At 35.8% G+C, this 25195-nt stretch overlaps 1 protein-coding gene and 1 pseudogene across 1 annotated transcript in view; one reads left to right on the forward strand and one right to left on the reverse strand.

Annotated features, from left to right (window-relative positions):
- Positions 1-25195, reverse strand: part of LOC127851661 (ultra-long-chain fatty acid omega-hydroxylase-like) — a 134890-nt gene that overhangs the window by 60285 nt on the left and 49410 nt on the right. The window lies entirely within an intron of this gene.
- LOC127849740 (5'-nucleotidase-like) lies at positions 3734-22255 on the forward strand (annotated as a pseudogene).

Raw genomic sequence — 25195 nt, forward strand, 5'->3', positions numbered from 1 at the left:
TTCGCGAACGGTAACTTACTAATGACTCATTTGTCACTTGTTATGTGATTAACCAATAAAGGTTTGTTTCTCAGAGCGCGATTCACACATTACGTCATCCCTCATCTTAAGCAAAATACAAAATAACATAAGTAAAATACATAGATTAAGTATGATGAAAATAAGGTGATGACAGAAGTTAACAAAGAATATAATGATTAGTAGCATACTTTAATTGATAATGACATTGCTCATTCATCAAATATTGCGATAAGGATAGAAGTAAGCACATGAAGTATCCATTAAACATTGATATTTATTACAATCCATCAAATCCTACGATAGAAATTTTTGTACATAAATACGTTTATTTGTTTCTAAATTATTTCGTTAACAATTTGGATTGTTCATTCGTTCGTCCGTCGACTCGACTAGGACCACTCAAGTCATCTTTGGGTCTGGGACTGGCTTTGTCTGTGTGTGCGCAAATGGCTGCTGAGGCCGATCCTGGCACGGAATATTCTTGTACAAAAGGAAGGAGGGGGACGTCTCCAGTTGGGCTTGCAACACGGGCCTTTCGGGCTTGCCTCTTCTCTGCCGCAGTTGTTCTGTTCGCCTCATACGTCTTGGCGCCATTGCACATGGAAGAGCACCAGGTGGTGCGATAAATTGCGAATTGTTCTTACGGTAAGCGTCTGGGTTGATTGCAAACTGGAACAGACGAAAGTCCCAATGGGGGCACTTATCCGCCATTTAAATTATTGTGAGGGGGCAGATATCCGCCTACTAAATTCTGACATGGGGCACTTATCCGCCCCTCCAGATTTGCTTGGAGGGCACCTCTCTGCCCCCTTAAAATTAGGGGGCACCTCTCCGGGGAGCACCTCTCCGAGGGGGCGCCTCTCCGGATACCAAAAATCTGCTCAATATCTGAAAGCGTTGCTTAAAAAACCTCCGGAAAACGGTTATTATAGAGAAAATTCCAAACAAATGTCGGAGTTGTAGACGATTGTGATGGTTAATCTGTGTTGTTGAAGGTGAAAGTGAAAATGTGTAGGAGATGATAAACATTTTATTACGAATTTATTATGAAACTTTAGAGGAAATTTGAATTCAAAGAGAAAATAATATTATGGTTATATGTCAGTCATACGTTATTATACATTTCTTAATAAAGTTGTTTGATTTTTAAAGTTTTCTTTCCTTCTTCATTAAACATCACACATTTCTGAAATACAAAGCTTTAAACATCGGTGTGAATTTCACACCAATCTTTAAAGCTCTAGACTTCAGAAAGTTGATGATTTACATGTTATATTCCATAAATTTATATCAGGAAATAAGTTTTTTAAAGCATAAAATTCACCTCAAAAAGTGCCAAATTAAGAAAAACTTGAAATTCGGAAGGGGAGGCCCCTCCCGCACCCTCCCCGCTTGCCCCCCCCCCCCCCGCCACAGTCAAAATATCCTGCATACGGCCCTGTAAGTGGCTTTAAACAAACGGCTACACGTACAGCAAAGAAAACGCGTCACAATGCTTTATGCAAGATTTGACTGTCAAATGCATATCTTTAAAAGAGGATAGAAATTTACCACCTTAACTTATATTGAAAAGTTTAAACCAAAAAGCATTTCGGTTACCGAAATAAAAATTATTCGTTAGGTCTATTAATGCGCAATATAGGCGTGATTTTTATAGTATGTATTCAAATAAAGAATGAAATGTAAAAATGGCCCCAACGGTGCTAACACCGCGCCAAAAAAAATGTACATAAGTATGTTTTTTTTTCTCCATCCACTTTTCGACAAGCTTTGAAAAGACGTTAGAAAAATCCACCTGTGATTGCTATGGTTATTGTTGTCCACTTACTGCTGTAATGACATGATATAACCATAAGACCAATAATTCGGAAATGACTAGAATAGAATATCTCTTTAAGCAAGCATGTATACGACCTATTAATGTATCCGACGTCTCGCTAAAAATACAATCAGCAAATTATTAACTGGAAATTGTAATTTGTTTCGTTTTGATTGGATAATGCCTTTTGTGTTTTTTACACGCACCTTATGCATCAGTTTAATTCGCCCAATGCGATTCTTTTCGATTGTGTTATTATTTTAATTTAAGGTGTTCAATGTAGCCAATCATATGTTGTGTTCGTTCGCCGCGACGCGCTTTCAGAATTAAACAAATCTTCGTTATTTTGTAACGAACATGAAATTTGAGCTTTTTAATTTCCGCAGAAATATTTATTGGTCGCGTTTTGAATTAGTGATGCAAAACTATCTACAAAAAATATCATTTATTATACCTTCTAAGACGTCACAGGTTTTCGACGTTCCGTTGAACTCAAGTAATTGTGAGATTATAACCGTCTAAAACTGACCACATGTTTTTTACACCATTACGAGCATTTGTAATCCATTAACGGTAAAACGTTCGAGAATTTTCTACATATAGTGAGTTTACATCTATTTCAAAATATACAGTCGTACGTGTTAAATGGTAAAACATTGAATGTATTCACACAACTAAGCTCATAACACAACTCGTTTTGCATTGGGCAAGACTTGCGATCAGTTTATTGACAACATATATCAACGAATATTATATATATATTTATACTATATAACAATCAAGTAAAATCGTAGAATAACATGACAGTACAACATTTGATCTATACATTTTATAACACAGTATAACTATGATTTGTATACATCACTTCTATTATTGTATCCTTAATTGGCGTTTTCAATTCCAGGGTAAAATCAGAGATAAAAATTCATCAGAAGCCCAATGAAAAATATCTCTGGAAAACTGTACCCGAAAACAACCAATATTAACATGTAACTGTGAACATTGTGTAGCACAAACATAACGTGTCATTTTTGCCAACTTATTAATGCGGTTCGAATTTAAACAAGAGATGTGTTTGTCAGAAACACAATGCCCCATATTGCGCCGCTTTGAAGCCATAAATTTGACCTTTGACCTTGAAGGATGACCTTGACCTTTCACCACTAAAAATGTGCAGCTCCGTGAGATACACATGCATGCCAAATATCAAGTTGCTATATTCAATATTCAAAAAGTTATGACCAAACTTTAATGAAGGTTACAGTTTTAGGAAAGAAAAATACAATGATATTTGACCTTTGACCTTAAGAATGACATTGACCTTGACTTTTCACCACTCAAAATATGCAGCTCTGTGAGATACACATGCATGCCAAATATGAAGTTGCTATCTTCAATATTGCAAAAGTTATCAAACTTTAACTAAGGTTAAAGTTTTGGACAGAATGACACACAGACAGGCCAACAACAATATGCCCCCGATCATTCGATCCGGGGTGCATAAAAAGTAAAAGTTTACTGATCGAAGTCTAGCGTAGAACTGACCAAACAATGAACACCCCGTGCACATTCCCTTCTTTGTCCGCCAGAGTGACCATCACTCACGTGACAACCACACGCATGAACGAACCGCACAAACAGGTGTATAGACATACGTTCTGTGCTATACTCCATAACGCACAGAACTGAAAATTATTTACAAGCAAGAAATCATTTTCGCACTAAGCTGAGAAGTTTTTGCTGCATGTTTGTTTAATAAAATATGTTAACAAACAGTTATCGCCGGTAAGACCGTTAGCGATGCAAGATATTTTGCATTCGATTTCACCATGAATAACACACGTTCCTTAATGAAAACATGGTTTTTGAACTGGACGTAGCGTTATCGTTTGATCCTCGCCGGCGTTGCAGGTTAATTGCTCAGGAGAGATCGGACGGACAGTGAAACCCGAAATTACAGGAGTGAAACTATCAGTAGCAATGTAGCATCTCATAAAGTTACTTCTAAAATAAACGAAAGGTGTGCAGACGGATTTGAGTACTTGTTATAAGATTGGATTTAGTCTGTGTTATTAAGAGGTAATATACATAATTGAACGTTGGAATACATTTATTATAAGTCTAGCTTACTGTTTACCCTCTCATATTTAAACCATGATTCCCTGTTTGTCACTATTGCTGATCTTAATACGTAAACAACTGTAGAATCAAAATATTACGTAATGACAATATGATTAATGGTCAAAAGTTATATAAATCATGAAAATTATACACAGGAGCCCTTATCTCTATGCGCATGCGTGAACAATACCTTGCGCGTATCACATGCGTTATCAAATGTCGTAAAATAAACTAAATAGAAAGAACTCGCTTGCGTTAGGTCGACTTCATCGTTTTCGATTTAGAATGTGTACACTTGAACAAAAGTCGCAATATAACACACGCATGATTCTACACGTTTAATTGATAATCTGTCAAATCACTTGTACACATATTGTGACATGTTTTGAAGTTCGTCAGTAAATGCTTTGCATTAAGCAATTTCAACATCGGAACTTAAGAGCTCTAACATTTAAGCAAGACTAAAATTCAAGAAAACAACAACAAAAACAACGTTTACGCTCACATGGGCTCCAATATTTGCATTAAGAAACTATCGCCGTTACCACTTCTTTATATAAGCGATCCAAGTTTTGTAAAAAAAATATAACAAAACAACAGAAACACTCTAAATTATCAAGTCGTTTTGCGTTTGTAACGATTTATACTTTTAAAAATTGAGTCGTGTTCTGAGAAAACTGGGCTTAATGCTCGTGTGTAAAGTGTCATCCCAGATTAGCCTGTGCAGTCCGCATAGGCTAATCAGGGACGACACTTTCCGCCTTAACTTGATTTTCGGTAAGGAGGGACTTCCTTGAAACTAAAAATACCATAAAAGCGGAAAGTGTCGTCCCTGATTAGCCTGTGCGAACTACACAGGCTAATCTGGGATGACACTTTACACACGAGCATTAAGCCCAGTTTTCTCAGAACACGACTCAATTTCATATGATAATTTCTCATTAACAAAAGTGTTCAGTACGAATCGATACCAATCGCGTTATTTCGTTGCCTAATGCACAGTGTTTGTTTACTTTTGAAACTGTGACAAAAAGTTGGAAAGTTATCATTTCGATAATCTGTGAACAAGAACACTAAAGGAGTTGAAACGCTCTTCCTAACACAGTTGAAAAATTTAAATATTAATATGTACTTTTTTCTTAATTGGATTGAAGTGTTCCTTTGTTATTTCACATAATTTATGAAATCATATTTATAAAATACATTTATGGAAAAAATATTTATAATGTTTGTATGATCAACGTTATAACACTTTTAAGCTGATGAATATTTGTATAACGTAGTAATTTAGCTAATAAATACAATGTTCAATCAAATATTTAATAATATATTTCTATCAAAATTTAAATTTTGTTTAAGTGTTCGTTAAGGTAATGTAGCAGTATACTTTACATATCACACATACATTTTCATAACTCTTAATTTCTTTCAGATAAATTATATTTCATGAGAAGTTACAAATGAAGATGTACATGTAACTTTAAAGGGTATGACATACAATTATGACGACATTACATTTCAAGTCGAACGCTTGATTTTATTACGTCACATTGAGAATATTATTGTTCTGTGTAAGTGCATGCAGTCCATCTGGAGGATATATTTTTAGTTACAATTCTTTGCAGGCCAGTGACTTGATGAATTTTTCGAATTTAAGGAATTTACAAAAGTTAAACATAAATCCGTTGTGAATACCGTCGATGGCAAATTCATATTTTCAACGATAAATGCTCACGTTTAAAATAACATGTAGCCCTTAAAGGGATCTTTTCACGGTTTGGTAAATTGATAAAATTGAAAAAAGTTGTTTCAGATTCGCAAATTTTCGTTTTAGCTATGATATTTGTGAGGAAACAGTATTACTGAACATTTACCATAGTCCAATATAGCCATTATATGTATCTTTTGACGATTTGAAAACCTAAAAATTATAAAGCGTTGCAACGCGAAACGATTGAATAATTTGGAGAGTTCTGTTGTTGTCGTTTAAATTTACGAAACTACGAAGATTGCTTATATAAGGTATAAAATACTTAATAAGTGTCTACCCGGCGGAATAGCCGAGAGGGCTAATGCGTTTTTACTTCAGACTAACTTCAGGACTCCGGGGGTCACTGGTTCGAGCCCTGGTACCGGCTACTTTTTTTCCTTTTTTAAATTGTATTCTTGATTTTTTACTTGAGCTTTTAAGATCCAATGTTTACATGTATCAATATAAAGCATTTAATGACAAACTTCAAAATATGCCAAAATCTGTGAAAAGGATCATTTAATAACAGCACCCGATTGTATAAACGCTGGTTAAAGTTACCGCTCGGTAACATTCAAACCTTGGTAAGTTTGCGGTTATTCAGGTATAGTAACCTTCAAGGTAACTCGATTGTATAAACACGATATACCGCAAAGTAACCTAACCGCGCATAGTGGAATTTAACCACCGGTAACTTTAACCAAAACATTCCCACAATGCATAATTTTCGCGCAAAGTGTCACGCTTATAAACAGCGACATGTATTTTTTTTTATCAAATTCATTCACAAATGAATTCACAATAAAATAAAGTGTAAATTTTAACCATAGTTCATCAAAATGACCAGGGACAAATTGATAATGATGGCGGGGTTTGCATCATTTAGCGGAATCCCTGGTGCTTCCAAACTGCAAGAGAGTGCTTACAAAGACGTCTTTTCTTCTAGTTGTTCTAGATGTAACATAAAAATTATACATGGTCGTCGTAACATGCTAGACTATTCTTCTAATTTGGCTTATGTTTACAATAAACTTACTTACTTTCTTGTACAATAAGGGAATTTACCATAGACAAATAAAACATTGTACAAGTTTAAATATATCTTTGTATGCAGAAATCTGCAAATGCAACCGAGTTTACCAACGGCTATTATTTGTGTCGTGTTCTGAGAAAAATGGGCATAATGCATATGCGTAAAGTGTCGTCCCAGATTAGCTTGTTAAGTTCGCACAGGCTAATCAGGGACGACACTTTCCGCCCAAAATTGATTTTTGCTAAGAAGGGACTTCATTTTAACAAAAAATGTCATAAAAGCGGAAAGTGTCGTCCCTGATTAGCCTGTGCGAACTGCACAGGCTAATATGGGACGACACTTTAAGCACATGCAGTATGCCCATTTTTCTCAGAACACGACACATTTGATAAACTGCTCCGGTTCATTTTAACAGCAGTTATGTACATAGAGTACATGACGTAGCGTGTGACAAAAAAGAAAGTTTATTGAGTTCTCATTTGAATATAATGATATGAAGGCATAAGGGTCTTTATTTGACTATGCTAAAATAATTATCAAAGACTCTAGATGCAAACTCGTCAATTATTGAATTAAATGGATTATTTATGGATTTTAAAGGATTATTAAAGGTAAGATACTAGTTCGAACGTGTTTTCTTTTTTGTTTGTACTTTTGTTGTTCCCTGTTCTCGGAGAAATGATTTTAACATGGGCGCCATTGATGCATCGGATCACACACGGCATACCCATAACAGAATATAAGAAACACGTTCTGTGCGTCCTTAAATTCGTCGTCCGAAGTCGGAAATCGTATTGCCCTGTAAATTAAGTCAAATAAAGTGTCAGTCGCCGCAATTTGTTGTTTACTCGTCGAAATTGTAAAGGTCGTCGATGGTTAGCTTTTATAATGTCACGCGCCGCGGCCATTTTGTGTAAGTTACCTCTCGGTTACTTGTACTTACCCTTCTAGGGAAGAAGGGCATGTTTTTACTGGGTTTTAACCGATCGGTATAACTAACCAAATTTTATACAAACGCTTACCGACCAGTAACCAACATGTTACAGACTTTTAACCGCCGGTATGTGGTGTCACGTAATCGTTCATAGTTCATGGACGACACATAGTTACTAGCAATGTTCATTACTCTTAAATTACCGGTGTGTAGCCTATCATTCAATATCTCGTCATGCGCGTATTGCCAAGATGACGAGATTTGCATTAACTACCATTTTCTCGTGTCACGCATGGGACAAGTTGGTCCCTCTCTATTAATGTTGGTTTCTCTGCATAATATAGGATAAAATATTCAACAACACCATATATCAGTTTCTAGTCCAATTTAATGTCTGACTTAACTAATATTTCAGTTATACAAATACGTTGTCATTGCTACATGATTGTGTCTTTTTCCAACTGTACGCCTCTAGGTCTACACGCTAACTGCCTTTCTCCTTTTAACATTTGCCCCGTGAAACTCAGTTATGAATCCCATTGGTCAGTGTTCTATGCGTGGTTGTTTCTGATTGGATACATTACTTAATATACTGAATCAATGAAGCCCTGGGAACGGGATAAACAAACCACTAAAATATTTACAAGCTTTATCCAACCTTTTGATGAGAGATTTAACTGAATAAACACTACTGCCTGACCAATACAAACATACCTGGCCTTGTGTCAACTATACTACATGTATTCTTTAATCTGTCCCTCATCGATAAGCTTATTTGAATATATGTGCACTTTGTGACTGTCATGTTTACTGGCCCTTTTAATAAAATTTTCAATATTTCTTATATAAGGTAAACCCACATATTCCACCTATAATTTCTAACCATAATGTCACAGTGGTTAACCGCCGGTTTAACTGTTTATACAATCGGGTGCAGGTGTCGTTAAAAAGCGGCCATGTGTTCCACATAGACATAACAATCGCGCTTAAAATCTTCGAGTACTTTATATAAGTTAATCTTGTGTTATCGATCGGGAAGACGATCACATGGATCGATTTCTGCAAAGGTTTACTTTAATCAAAATAAATACATATGTGTGTACATCTTCATATATCAACTGTAGAAAACAAAATGCATTAGCCCATATGAAGTGTAGATCTCTATATTAAATGTTTATACAGCTATTAAGGTACATATTCGATAAAACAACCATTTTGAATTGTGGTTAAATACAGAGGCGTAGCGAGCCCTTTAAGGATGTGCAGGCACATTTTAGGGGGTCCGCGGACACCCCACCCCAGGAGAAAAGGCCTGTAGTGGGCGCAGACGCGATTTTTCTCATTATAGGTTTTAAAAATGAAATTTTCGTTTCGTTAAAAACATTTTTAACATATATACAATTTTGGCAACATATGGCAATTCATATGATGAGAGGGACTTATGTCCCGACTCTTCGTAGAGGCAAAAGTATTGATCACCTTTTCAATGCCCGCTGCACTTTCCCGGTGAATGTGGAGCACTGCAAGCGCTGTAAGGCAATCCTCGCCAATGGTAGAGCGTATGAGTGTCTTAATACGCTTCATAGAGCTAAAGGACCGCCTGCAGGATGCTGATGTTGCAGGCATGGTGTTCAGTTCTGTGAGTATCAGCTGAAAAGGCGGGTAACCGCTTCCGCAAGCGTTCTGTGCATCAAGCAGGGTTTTGGGTCGTTTGTCTGCATCCATAAGACTCCATCGGACCATCCATCGATTGGCTTCTCGGTCCAGCTGTTGACGTTCAACTGATATGTGTTTATCTGTGGACGACTGTACCCTCGATGGAAAAGAATACGACGCCGGTTATCATCTGACAACGTTTCAACCGAACATGGATCTGGATATGACGGTGGAATATTACAGGAATTCATTAGTTTGAAATACTCGCGCCATAGTAAATAAAACTTTGCTTACCGCTATTCACATGCAGAGGAAACTCTGTCACTCGATCAGACGGTCTTAACAATATAATGGTTTTAAACCATATACACTTGAGGGGTTACCTAATGCTATTAAAAATGCGCTACCTATTCTTAATTTGGGTGCATTTGACTAGAGTAAAAAGACTACGTTTCTTTCTTAGTTTTGAATATGAACTCGTTGAATACGTTTAATGTCCAACATATTTGATGATTGATTTCCAAAAGAAGGGCGGGGGAGAATTCACACCTCACTTTGAAAAATAGGGGTGGATTTTTCAGAAACAGAGGGGCAGTTATCAATTACCATTTTTATACGTTTCAGTTTTACTGTTTTATTGTTTAACCTTAAACACTATTACATACCGTCAGGTCAGTGAAATACTAGGGTTACTTCTGTGAATTAAAACAGCACTGTCCATAGTATTGCACTTAGATCTACTTGGAAAAAAATGTTTTCGCATGATACTTCCGTATCACTTTAAATTATAAACACAAACATTTGATGATTTTTAGGGATCGGCGCTAAACAATTTTGATTCAACAATCTATACAGCTACGATATTCATGCGGTTGACATGACGTCATGAATAACGATTTTCGCACACTTTTTTGTCGAGAGAAAGGATCAACATTATTCAAAGCTAGAAAAGTCGCGTTAACATTAAAATTTCGGAAGTGTGTTTCGGATTTATTTTTGGAATTATGCTCATTTAAGTGTTCAACAAAACGTGTACGAATGTGTGTAATAAATTCAACGATAATTTTTTTAAATGATTCACGGATCGAATAAATGTTTGTCAACATTATGCACGAAATTTCCACGAGGATTACTACCGGTTGCCATCATTAGTTTTCTCAGTAACTGGTCACGATTTCATCGTGGAGGTGTACACCGTAGGGTCTGATTAGTGTCACGCGCTGATGACAATTACGTCACGCGTCGTCTTCATGACTTTACTGCATTTATTGACTGCCAATGTGCTTTCGCTCATTCAAAGAGTGCGCACTCATTGGCCAATATAGATTTTCTAACACAACGACGCTCCGCCTTTAGACTGTCTTTAGTTGAGTAAAGAGATACATATAGTTGAGCTCGATTGGTCATTGTTGGCTCGGGTAGTACTTAAATGTACCCCGGGTACTCTTATGATGCTTAATTGTACCCCGGATGCGGAAAATATACTGAAGCGTACCCGGGAATTTTAACGCAAAATTTCTAGTTGTCGGCTTTTTTTCAAATTAATTATGTTAATATCAATGTAAATATTCTGTAAAATGGACTCTATATTATCGAAACACCTACTTAAAAAGCATTGTAATGCAGGTTTTGTTCAAAGAGAATTTTGTTTTGTATGCCTTCGTGTGTTTTACGACATCGGGCTTTGGGTGGGAATAAAACTCGGGTACATTCAAAATTTGCCGGATACCTGTTAGTATTTTTGCCTTAAGTATACTTATGAGTACCCGGGGTACATTTAAGTAGTACCCGAGCCGACAATGGCCAATCGACCACTATGAACGATCCATGATTTCTTGCAAGTTATGACTATAGCACATTTTTGACACGTTAGATTAACATCTGTAGTTAGACTATATACAACACATATGGTTTTACCACATGACAGACGGATTGACAGCATAATAAACTGTTTGAACAATTTTTAAATCTTGAGATGACTATAATTTGCAAATAATCAAATTTCTGATGCATTTATAATTATTGTGTTTACCTATTATTGTTGACATATTATGCTTATTATTATTCGCCGTATCGCAAAGACAAGGTCATTTGGAAATAAAACAATAGTATTTTATAAAAAATGTATACCCGGTAGTCAACCATTTTAACTTATTTCTACGGTAATATTATAATTTTGGTACTGTTGGACATATGGTCATTGTCGGCTCGGGTATTGCTTACATGCTCCTCGGGTACTGCTAAGTATACTTAAATGTACCCCGGGTACGGAAAGTATATTGAAACGTACCGGGAATTCCAGCGCTAAATTGGTCGCTGTCGGCTTTTTCTCTACAAACTAAGTTAAAGCGGGTATATACGATTTTTTATATGTGTTTAATTATAATATATTGATAAAATATGTTTCAATAACATAAAATTGGCAAGAAAAATTATACATTAAAGCCGAATTTCATAAAATGCAGCAAAGACAAATTAGCGCCCCGAGCCGATTGTGACGTAAATATTTTCCTACAATAACCAAAGCATTCGTCTTTGTATTAGGATCGGAGTTAGTGTTCGTGTGTCGTATGAATAGATATCGTTGCAGGAATTCAAATAAACCGTTACACTAAGTTTAGATTCACATCTTACATGTATGGTATACATGCTGGCGAATTCGGCTGTACAGCCGTTTTCAATTTCAGAATTAAATATCTGACTTATTTCGCATTTTTCTACACATGTTCTTCTTAACTTTTATTTTAATTTATATTGAAATATATATATATATAATAAGTTGTTCACACATTTAATATAGATTCATAAATATTTGACAAAATCGTATATACCCGCTTTAATATTTTTGTATATATTCAGTAAAATGCCCTCTATATTATCGGAACTCCTACTTAAAATAGTATGTTGATGCAGGTTTTGTTTTATGAGAATTTTTTTGGGTATTCCGTAGCGCTTTTTACGACATCGGATTTTGGGCGGGAATAAAACTCGGGTACATTCTAAATTGTTGGCATATTTTCCGTACCACGGGTACATGTAAGTATACTTAAGAGTACGCGGGGCACATGTAAGTAGTAACAGGAGCCGACAATGACCAATCGAGCTGTAGTTGACAGACGATCGTAAATCGGCCCCCAACATTTGAAGGCAATATCGCTTTGATCTTTACAATTTCTCATGTACACCGAGCGCGCGAATTTTCTCGCACACATGCGGTCAACGCAAACTTTATTAAATAATTTTTAAAAGGCTAATTATATTATTAGTCAAAAGCTTTGACGTTAAATATCAGGTACTTGATTAATTATTGCAAGTGAAACAACTTATTATAATTTATGTCAAAATTGTTTGCACAAATTTGAAACGGAAACGAACGATAATGCTTATCATTGGTTTTTTTGTAGGTGACCTTTGTGCTGCTAATGATGAAAATGGCGAGGCAGGACGCCATCTTAGTTGTTTGTTTGGTTACCATGGTAACGACAAGTTTGGCATTTGACCTAACCATTCTTCACACAAACGACGTACACGCGAGATTCGAACAGTTCAACAAATACGGTTCGGATTGTAGCGAGAAAGAGGCCGGAAGTGGCCAGTGTTTTGGAGGCGTTGCTAGGCGACTGACAAAGCTCAACGAGATACGTCGTAGTCATAGCAATGTGCTACTTTTAGACGCTGGTGACCAGTTTATGGGTACACTGTGGTTCATCGTCTATAAGGGGCTGGCCGCTGCTCATTTTATGAAAAAAACTTGGATATGACGTCATGGTAAGTGATGACGAAATAAACATAATTTTTCGTATTTAAATCGGTTAACGACGTTCCAATATTAGCAATATGAATTACCAATAAAGCGTATAATGGTTTGATTTATATGTTCGTTGAAGATGAATAGCTCGGTCACTTTAAAGGCACCTTTTAACAGGTGTTGGCAAAGAAATAAATTAAAGAAATAAAACAGTAACCCTTAACTGGGCTCGAACCACTGACCGCTTGAGTAAAAGTCTAAAGCTTATACCACTCGGCAATACGTTATCTTTCAGTGTGTTATGTATTTTACAATTTATATAAGCAATCGTCGTGGTGGCACAAAATATAACGACAGCCACATAACTCTCCAAGTTATTCAATCGTTTCGCGTTACAACGCTTTATAATTTTCGGGTTTTTTTTAATCGTCAGAATATGCATATAATGGATATTTTAGAGCATGTTTAATGTTCAGTATTACTGTTTCCTCACAAATATCATAACTACAACGAAAATTGCGAATCTGAAACATTTTTTTTAATTGTGTCAATTACCAAAACGTGAAAAGGCAAATTTTCGTTTTAGACATTTGTGAGGAAACAGTAATACTGAACATTTACATGCTCTAAAATATCCATCGAAAATATGCATCTTTTGATGATTTAACTCTTTCAGTGCCGAATGGAACCGAATTTTGAAGGCCTTTGCAAACAGTTTGGATCCAGATGAGATGCCACAGAACGTGGCGTCTCATCAGGATCCAAACTGTTTGCTATTCTGATAGTATTCTTTGAAAAAAAAATCGAAGAAAATGCTAATTTTAGAAATTCAGCAGATGACATTTTAGCAGACGATAAATTTCCCAGCTTGCATAGGATTAAAAACCTGAAATCATAAAGCGTTTCAACGCGATATAATGGGGTAATATCGAGAGTTCTGTTATTGTCGTTATATTTTGTGTCACCACGAGGATTGCTTACAAAAAGTATTAAATACATCACACATCGAAAGAGCACGGTTGACCGAGTGGTCTAAGCGTTATTCTTTCACTCCAGGGTCAGTGATTCGAGCCCCGTGCAGGTTTACCCTTTTCTTTCTTTAATTTTACTCTTGTCTTTTACTGGAGCTTTTTATATCCTATGTTTACATTTATCAATATAAAGCATTTAAAGACAAACTTCAATACATGCCAAAACATGTGAAAAGTTTCCTTTAAATGTATCTTCATATGTTGTATGGTGAACTTCATATATTGTTTTAAAATAAAGCTTCTGTCGAAAATGCTGAAGTAAATGTGAGGAAAATTTTATTTTATACAGAGATATAAGTTAGGATTACGTCCCAATTTTTCCTGACAAAACACTGACACGCTCGTATAAACGTGTAAATCCGACTCTCTGTAGGCGCTTGGTAATCATGAGTTTGATCTGGGTGTCGAGGGGCTTGCTCGATTTCTGGATAACGTAACTTGCGACGTCATCAGCAGCAACATTGACGTCACAAGGGAGCCTCGGCTGCAGGGGAAGTTCAGTGAAAGCGTGATCAAGACTGTGGGAGGACAACAAATAGGCATTATAGGATACACAACACAAGAAACCGTGTTTATTTCCAGTGTAGGTTCGTTTTTATTTTCAAACTATGTGCCTAGAATAATTTATTTAAAGAAGGGATTGCTATAAAATATACGAAAGGACTGATAAACGCGCGCAAGTACGGACAAATGCACGCATACACACACGTGCATGATTTAAAAATATAGCTTTGAGAAAAAAGGGATAAAGAAACTAAATAACCAATGCCAGGGTAGATTAATGTTTAATGGAGGTTATATATATATATATATATATATATATATATATATATATATATATATATATATATATATATATATATATATATATATATATATATATATATATATATATATATATATAAAGCTATGAGAAAAAATGTACAGGGATAAACAAATTAAATAACCAATGCCAGGGTAGATTAAATGTTTTATGGAGGTTTGACATCATTAACTACGATGGTTGATTGAACAACAACAGCGGAAACAACAATAAATGTCATAATAATGTATTTCGAGAAAATTCTCTCACCAGGCCCGACGTTGACATTCAATGACGAAATCGCCAGCATCCGGTACGAGGTGGCTGTCCTGCAGGCCGCCGGCGTCAACAAGATTATCGCCCTCGGTCATGCCGGTCACACGATGGACAAGGAGATCGCGAAGATTGACGGCATTGACGTCGTCGTCGGCGGTCACACCGACACATTCCTTTACACGGGTAACACGGGACATCACATGTCAATAATTAATGTTTATTATTGCACGGCCCATAATATCTGGCGCCATCTTATTTTGGAGTTGCCATGACATATACGAACCAAAGTTCCAATTAATTTGGCGCTAATGGCTGGACATGACAAGCCTCTAAACAACACCATTTCTGTAAGTACGTAGGCTTTATACAGTTTGAGCATATTATGCCTTTAAACAAAAGAGCACGCTTAACTTGCTGTTTATCCATCCATTATTGAATAGGTTTATACAATCGCAACGCATTTCGGAACGTGCTGAACAAGTTGTTACATAGTGGATGTTTAGCCAGATTATTCCCATTATAATTCGTTGCTTTGTTCAACATCGGGTCATTGGCACCAGCTTTGAAGGTCACGTGAATCTCATAAATATCCTAAAATGTAGTGGCGCCAAAGATTACAGGCAGTGTTATTATACCGCCACAAACATCTGTCTGATCGTTACTTGTTACGACAATAATGTGATTTAATTCGTTTAAAATAACTGTATCCAGCTAAATCCAATTAAGTACTTAATATTTGGATACACAACGAACAGCAAGAAATTCTGCAAATTACATTAACGTTTTTGTTGGAATTAGTTACATGCAATAAAATGTATAAAAAGTTGTTAATTACAACAGAATTACACCAAAAAAATGACTGCAGCACAATGCATTGCTGGTTAGAATTGAAAATGGTTGATTGTTTCAACTAATCGGAACTTCTATTTATGGGTATTCCACGTTGAGTTTGTGATTATATCTATCGTATTTGATCGCATTCGCCAGGTTAACTTTTGCATGAAAAGAAAAAATGGTGCATTCTTTCCTAAAGAAAGATGCTTGGAAGATTTAAATCAAGCTCAACCTATTACATAGGAAAATAATTACGATAGTTTTCCCTACTTTTTCGAAAGATGTTAGTAGAAACAAAAAGCTGTTGATTACCTTATATCTTTAGTGAAGAAATTTAACTTTAAATACTGTGAGCCGTGATGTGAGAAATAGGAAAATAATTCTGGTAGTTTTCCCTACTATATCCAAATATATTTGTAAAAACAAACAACTGTTGATAATCGTATATCTTTAAAGAAGAAATCAAACTTCAAATAATGTTAGCCGTGCTCTAAGAAAACGGGGCTTAATGCATGTGCAGTCCGCACAGGCTAATCTTGGACGGCACTGTCTGCTGTTATGGAATTATTCGTTTAGAGGAAGTATCGAATATCTAGTTAAGGCGGAAAGTGTCGTCTCTGATAAACCGTTGCAGACTGCAATGCTAATCTTGGACGAGACTTTGTGCAAATGCATAAAGTACCGTTTTCCCTACCTAGACTCATATATTTTGTGTTTGCAGGGACACCCCCGTCGAATGAAAGTCCCGTCGACGTATACCCTGTAGTCGTTCAGCAGCCTCAGGGTGGTCGGGCACTCGTGGTGCAGGATTACACGTTCGGAAAGTACCTCGGGTATCTTAACGTCACTTTTGACGCAAGCGGTGCCGTCATGAGTTACGGCGGGAATCCGATTCTTCTAGACGCAAGCGTACCGGAAGGTAGGTATAGCTTTGAACGGTGAAGGAAATAACAATATTATTTCATATAAAATGAAATATTCATATAAGTGTCTATGGATGCAGGCTTGTTTTTAACCAACACGTTTTCATGCCCAAACTCCATTACAAAAGGAAGAGATAAAAACATAATGTCTCGGCAGTTTACAAAATAAATTAAGGTAACACCAATTACAACACACTACCACAGGACATTTTGAGTTTGCTTAAGGAGTTTTCACATTATAAAGTAATCTATTTTTAATATAAGTAGAATGTTTTGCTTTCACTTATTTTTGTCACTGTTTTCGATTTTTTTCGAAAAAAGATCATATACACGAGAGTTTAAATACACTTTAAAATTTATATTTATAGACCCCGGTTTGCTTGCGGAAGTGGCCACCTGGCGTTTTGATGTGGACGCCCTTAAAACTAACGTTATCGGTGAAACGTTAGTGACGTTGGATGGTCGACGCGAAATCTGTCGACTGCGAGAATGCAACCTTGGTAAGTCCACCATATGACTTCTATGACTAAATATACCGCCCTTGATAAGAATTAACGTTGTGCCACATGAAACACGTCGCTTTCTGAACAGTTGGCTTGATCCGTCAGACAGCGTGATATAGAAACGATATCTGTTAAAGATAACTATTGCCATCATAGAGGATATTTGTTGGATTCGATTGAATCTCGATTTTATTTTACGAGTGATCATATCAAATATGTATTTGTTATTATCACGAGTGAATTAAAATCGATATCCCATCGAATCCAACAAATTTTATTTTTATTTATTCTTTTTTTCACCGCTTATTTACATAGTAAAAGAGTTTAACTGCATGATTTCGCTAGATTTATGACGTCATTTCGTCGAAACAATTACGTCATTTTACCGTTTAACAGTTAAAAATATCGATATTTTTCACTGTTATTTTTCACTATGAAAACAGTGAAATACCAGTTTTATTTCACTGATATTTCTCTATTAACCACCGGAAAGCATACAATAAAAAGTGATTTTACATAATCATTTAATGATTATTTATACATTTTAGTAATTTGAAATACTTTATCTATACATTACTTGCAGTCAAAATGACATTAAGCTTGCTAAACACTATATGTATATATATGTATATAACATAAATAATTTAATGAATATTGGAATTAATTACTGTGATTTTATATGATGGCATGAATTCGATAAGAGATATACTCGAAACCAGTCAAAAATCTGCGTGGAGATTTACTGACTATTGAGCCAGAAGTTTACGCTTTGACGGTCGTTTGTTTGATGTTTTTTTTTAAATTAAGCCATGCTCTGTGAATACGGTGTTTAATGTATATGCGTTAAGTGTCCCAGATTAGCCTGTGCAGTCCTCATAGGCTAATCAGGGATGACATTTTCCGTCTGAACTAGATGTTTGCTAAGAAGAGACTTAAAAAAGTTTCCTGAACCGAAGAATATCAATAAAAGCGGAACGTGTCGTTCGTAATTAGCCTGTGAGGACTTCACAGGCTAATCCGGGACTACATTTTACACACATGCATTAAACCCTCTTTTCACAGAGCACGATTCAATTAGATTTACCCTGTTTTCAACAGTATTTTAGTCATATCATGGCGATCGGTTAACCGACTTTTCTTCTGTGTTACTAGTATTTGATTTCCCATTTCTGAGTGTCCATGTACTAAGCCAGTTACTTACAACTGCCACATTCAAATCGTAGAAGAAGGGGGTTTGTGACCGTAAAAAAGGATGTCTTGAACAGTCACCACCCATGAAATATGGCTAAAAATCAAGTTTGCAGTCCAGCTTTCTACCAAATGAGCTAGCCGTCCCGTTTCCCATCGATTCTATTCCATTCGTATATAGACTTGTGGGATTTTATCAATATCAGTCAGTACAGGTCTTTACTGCAAATATAAATCCACTGTATTTGTAAATAATACATGTCATATGCTGGCAAAAAAGGACTTAAAAATGGACCACACAGTTAGTTTGTGTGTTGTTTGATAAATAAGTAAGCAAATAATCGTTACCATTAAACAGGTAACCTGATGACGGACGCTATGGTGGACTATTATGTCAAAGGCTTCAACCACGCCAATACCACGTGGGCCCTGTCCGCTATTGCTATGTTGAACAGCGGTGGCATCCGCGCTTCTATCCAGAAAGGTTTGTCAAACATTATTAGTGTATCAGATAAGACCTACGTGCTTAACATTACGTTTGTTTTCCAAACTAAAAACTGATGGACAACAAGACCCCATGTAAATTGCTGCGTCTTCAGATAGTGATGATACCACTTTCCTCACTTCTGCTAACATACACCCAACACTGTCAGAACTAACGCCACCAAAATAAACTCAAACAATCGTGAATTCAATTATGAAATTACACCGCAAACAATAACTATATCATCTTCTCATTCATCACCAAGGTAACATCACCACTGGGAACGCAAACACCGTTCAGCCGTTCCAGGGAGAGGTGGACTTGATCACGGTGACGGGCGCAAACCTCCGCGAGCAGCTCGAGTGGAGCGTGGGGGAGTACAACCCAGTTGATGCGCACGGCAGGTTCATGCAGTTTGCAGGTAACCACGGGATGGTCTTTTAAATCCCTTCAGCTATCATGGCTTAAAAAAAATTCAAAATATATTCTCATTTAGCACATTATCGTACAAACTTCGAGCGGGTGCAGACATGATTCCTTTTTTTGGTTGACCGCAAACTTAGATTTTTGTATGATTCACAGTGAAAAACCACTAGATTTTGTTTCAAAACGGTTTGCGATCCTCACGAAACTTGAGAGGAAATATGAATAATTCGATGTTAATGTTACAAGAGTTATTCATGTATTAATTTTCCCAACCTTCACAAAAAGATGTAGCTCGTTTCAAAAATATACCGGTATACACGTTTTTAACAAATGTCATGAGAAACTTTAAAGTGTATCATTGGACTTAAAAAACGAGTATTGGAATCTTCGTTTATGAAACAAACAATCGATTACCATGAACAAGTTATTTATTACATATTACAGGTTTAAATGTAACATATAACCTGCTAAAGCCCTCCATGCATCGTGTGGTCGACGTACAGGTGCGTTGCCTTGAGTGTGACATACCGAATTACTCCCCGTTGAAGGACGACGCCATTTATCCAATTCTTCTACCAGCATTCATCGTCGGTGGCGGAGACGGCTTTAATTTTCAGCCCATAGAGCATCTGCCTTTAAGTAAGAACGCGATTTTACGGGATAGTACCTCCTCAATGTTGAACTTCTTTAATTTACAAATTGTCATTTGACTCAATATATGTAGTCCACAGTCTATACTCTTAATTTGCTATTAAGCTTATGTGACACCAGGATGAAGGATCACGTGACTCTGTGGGGTTTCCAATTAAATGTTAATGGATGTAAACACACCGGTAATTGGTTCTTTTTTTCAAATAACTTGTTTAAACAATTTTTCGTAAGAACTTCAACTAGTGCATTACAGACAGATTTTTATGCTGATTATTGCAATGTGAAGTACATCAGAATTACTTTATTTAAGAAGCCTGTGTTCTTGTTCAAAAATTCCGTTTGTACTGCACGGTTATGCTTCACGCAACGTGAAATTTTGTCGACGATTTCATATGTATTCAATGATTTATTCTTACTTCTTAAGATATCGGCACAAACTTCAAGACAAACTGTCTTTTATGCACTTAAGATTTTTATTTATTTGAATAACTTGACATATTTGAAAACAAAATCTTGTGTTTACAACTTTACATGCTGTCCAGCCCGTGTGTAAACCCCTTTGATTCTGCACCCTGGACACGCATAGCAACATTATTGTTGCAACGAGCAAAGAATCGCAGCAGTAACCAAAACATTAGTAAAGCAATATTAACTCTAACTCTAACTGTAGCTCGTATCGCAATATTATTCTTGCAAGGATCCAATAATTGAAGTTGTAACCATAACACGAGTAAAGCATTACAATATTAACCTAAAACTGTAGCTCGCATCGCAACATTATTTTTTCAAGGATCCAAGAATAGCAACAGCAACCATAGCATGAGTAAAGCATCACAATATTAACATTAAAATGTAGCTCGCATCGCATCATTATTTTTGCAAGGATCCAAGAATTGCAGCAGTAACCATAACAGGGGAAAAGCATCACAATATTAACATTAAACTGTATCACGCATCACAACATTAATTCTGCAGGAGGACCTACATGCCAATATTATCTATATGACAAGTTTCGCAACATAAATCTTGCAATGTTACTACAAATTGCAACATTACGCTTTCAATGAATTCGCCACGTAAGATTACGCTTGCAAAGTGACTTAAGTGACATAAAAATATCCTCGCATGCGAAGCCGTCATATCATTAACCTTGTTACGAGACACACATCGTAACATTAACCTTCTAATGTGACACCGCGTATTGCATTATTAACTTTGCAGTAGGGCACGTATTGCAACAATAACCATTCAAGGAGACACAAACACAACATGAACCTTGCAAGATGACATCGCGTATTTCAATATTAACTTTGCAATAGGGCACGTATTGCAACACTATCCATTCAAGGAGGCATACACACAACATTTACCATGCAAGGTGACATCGCGTATTGCAATATTAACTTTGCAATAGGGCACGCATTGCAACAATAACCATTCAATGAGACACACACACAACATGAACCTTTCAAGGTGACACCGCGTATTGCAATATTAACTTTGCAATATGGCAGGTATTGCAACACTATCCATTCAAGGAGGCATACACACAACAAGTACTGTGCAAGGCGACACTAATAGCAACATTTACTTTACAAATCTGCTCGCAGTGGTTACTTCCAGTCCATGCCCGCAGCAACGCCAGATAGTGGAGACTGATTTTAGGAACAACATTTTAAAATTGATACAACATAGTATTCTTGTTTAAATAGTAGTAATGGCATTTGATTTAAAGAAAAATAATTGCTTATATTTTTTAAGTATGCCAGGTCACACATTCGTACATTTATGCATTTAGTACACAACAATTTAATATAATAACATAATATCATAATCTTGTATTGTATTAACATGTTGTAACACGATTTGCTCTTTTCTTCAGACACTTTGGATGTTGAAGTTACCATGGCATACCTGGCGAAACACGCTCCAGTTTACCCTAGCGTGGAGGGCCGGATACAATTCCAAACACCTAGCGGTCCGACGACTTCCGGTACTGACAAATTTGTTAGTGGAATGGCGCCTATGGCAATTCTTTTGACATTATGTTTATAGTTGCTTTCTTGATTCTGTATTAAGTGATAAAGTAAGTTAAACTTTTATCGTTGCCTTACATTTAAAGCGTTTTCTGTTTGTCGTGTACACATATTGTGCACAATTGGTTTAATTCCGGTTAATGACTTCGTGATTGGCTTGGGTCCTTGTATTTTTGATTACTGACATCGTTTTGAGTTTTTATTTGAAACCTGTGTAAACTATTTATAGATTTAGTTGTACGTTTTTTTTCGTTGAAAAATAAAAAATCATATGAAAAATCTATAAAATCTAAGTCATGTGATGTCATTATTGTGATACGATTGCTAAATCATATATTGTGCTTTGGAGCTCCTCCTTTCCTTAGCGCTTTCTCCTTGGCATTGGCTCAGTTTCTTTTTGGATAAATGTAAAGTATTTATTTGATCAACTAGAAGGCAATGTTTTTGTTTATACAACAACTTTTATGTCTTGATTTCGTTAACGATTACATGTATTGGAAATTTACTCCTCACTCAGGCAACATAAATCGATTTGCTTTGAAAACATCACGATGTCGCAATTTATAAAAAACATCCGGTCTTAAAGCGGGTATATACGATCTTGTCAAATATTTATTAATTAATATAAAATGTGTAAAAAACTTATTATACATATATTTCAATATAAACTACAATAAAAGTTAAGAAGAACATGCGTCGAAAAATGCTAAATAAGCCATATATTTAATTCTGAAATCGAAAAAGGCTGTACAGCCGAATTCGCCAGCATGTATATCATGCATGTACGATGTGGATCTAAATTTAGTTTAACGGTTCATTTGAAATTCCTGCAGCGATATCGATTCATACGACACATGAACACTTACTAAAAAGACGAATGCATCGGTTATTGTAGGAAAATATGTACGAATTATCTTTGTCACAATCGGCTCGGGGCGCTAATTTGTATTTGCTGCATTTAATGAAATTCGTCTTAAATGTATCATTTTTCTTGCATATTGTGTGTTATTATAACATATTTGTATCAATATATTACAATTCAACACATATAAAAATCGTATAATCTCGCTTTAAACGCTGCCTGGGGAGTATTGTTGGCTTTTGTATTAATGTATCTCGAAAGGGAGGTGGCGCGTATGATTGATGGCCGTGCACCAATCATGTCATTCACCAATCATCTGGGCATACATCAATCATCTGGACGTATAATCTTACAAATTCTTTACACACGACCTGCGTGAGCATGCCAGTGCTTGATTACTTAAGACCAGTGCCTTCCTTATAACTATTGGTATTTTAATCCCTTATTAATTCCAAAACTATCTGTTTCAGGTCAATAAATCCCATTTGAAACGTAATCAGTCATATAAGCAATATACTAATTATGTTGTTTGTAGGGACTGTTTAATTATTTGCATATTTGTTAAGGCGTTTAGCATGTTTTGTTTGTTCTTAACGTATGGAAAATTGCCCTTAATAATCATACATTTATATCTGTTTTTTACGACTTGAATATACATGTATTCAAATATTTGATTTATGAACCCTTAAATCGAAATTCCTTTTTAAAACGTCCGAAACATAGTAATGTTCTTTTTCGTTACAAAACACACATTATCGAATGTACCTTCAATGCATCTTTGAAGAAGTAGGATAAAGCAAATATTATACATTAAAAAAAATAAAGAGAGATTATGTAGATTTATGCAATTCGATTCATGTACTTATAGTAGTAGGGAATAATGATGTTCGTGTTAAGTTATCATTTTTTGTGTAACTGTGAACTGTATGATATAGAAATCTTGTAAATAGTTAAATAATACCTATTTTGTGAATACTGATTTCAAAATATCATTTTATATAAACTAATTTACATGTATATGGTTTATATTTTAGCGTCAGAGTTTGGTTATGAAAATATACGAAAAAATAAGTGTTACTTTATTATTATTTACCTACGTATGATTCAACATATGGTAACGGCTGGAATATCCCACACTCGTGTGAAGATCTTGTTTACGGTTTCTTGTCAGAAAAGTTTTAAAATTTCCCGTCATTGACGATTATTTTAAACAGGAAATTTATAATACGTCTATCACTTGAATATGAAGCTGGAAATGTTGCCACACGGCGTTTCAGATGTTAATAGTATTTTCTGGCATTGAAACTAATATACATAAAAATTAAAACTCCGTGCAATTAGGTAATGCTCAAATCAAATTTGTTGTTAATAAATCAAGCTTGCAAATAGTTGTTTATGTTTTATTACACAGTTTAAAACAACAACCATAGACTTTCATACAGTTAATGAAAAAGGAAATGTATTTATTGCATTTCCCTTTTACGAGGGCAGCCTTTTTTATTCATACGTCGAACATGAAAAAGCGACTAAATGTATATCTAGTGCAAGCACAGCAATGACAAAATATTAACACGGTATTTCGGTTTATATGTGAGCAGCCCATGTGACTTAATGGAGTCAGCAAAGGCTTATCAGTGACGACATTTTCTGCTTGGCCTGGATTTAAACGAACAATACCGTAACAGTTGAATGTGTCGTCTACTATTAGCCTGTGCGGACTACACATGCATTAATCCCCGATTTTTCTAGAATAAGGCTCTGTGTAAATTTAATTACACAGAGGTGACTCGAGTTTAACAATGCCTAATGATTGTATGTCTTACAGTATTAACTGCAGATAGCACATTGAGAACAGTACATATCTGAGGAGTTTCGCCGGGTTGTATTGCACGAAATAATTGCCTGATGTTTTATCCCATGAGCCCACATGTTGACTGCAATTCAATGACAAACAATCAACAAATTAAAAACAACTCATCAGCTGTCCACAGTATTGTTATACTCCATTTAATTTATTACTATCTACTATTAAACAAATAATTATAGCATTGAAATAAACGAGTGTACGTGAATAATACATCGGGTTAGAGGGAAAAT

This window comes from Dreissena polymorpha, chromosome 11 (genome assembly GCF_020536995.1).
Source record: "Dreissena polymorpha isolate Duluth1 chromosome 11, UMN_Dpol_1.0, whole genome shotgun sequence".
NCBI classification, from domain to species: Eukaryota; Metazoa; Mollusca; class Bivalvia; order Myida; family Dreissenidae; genus Dreissena; species Dreissena polymorpha.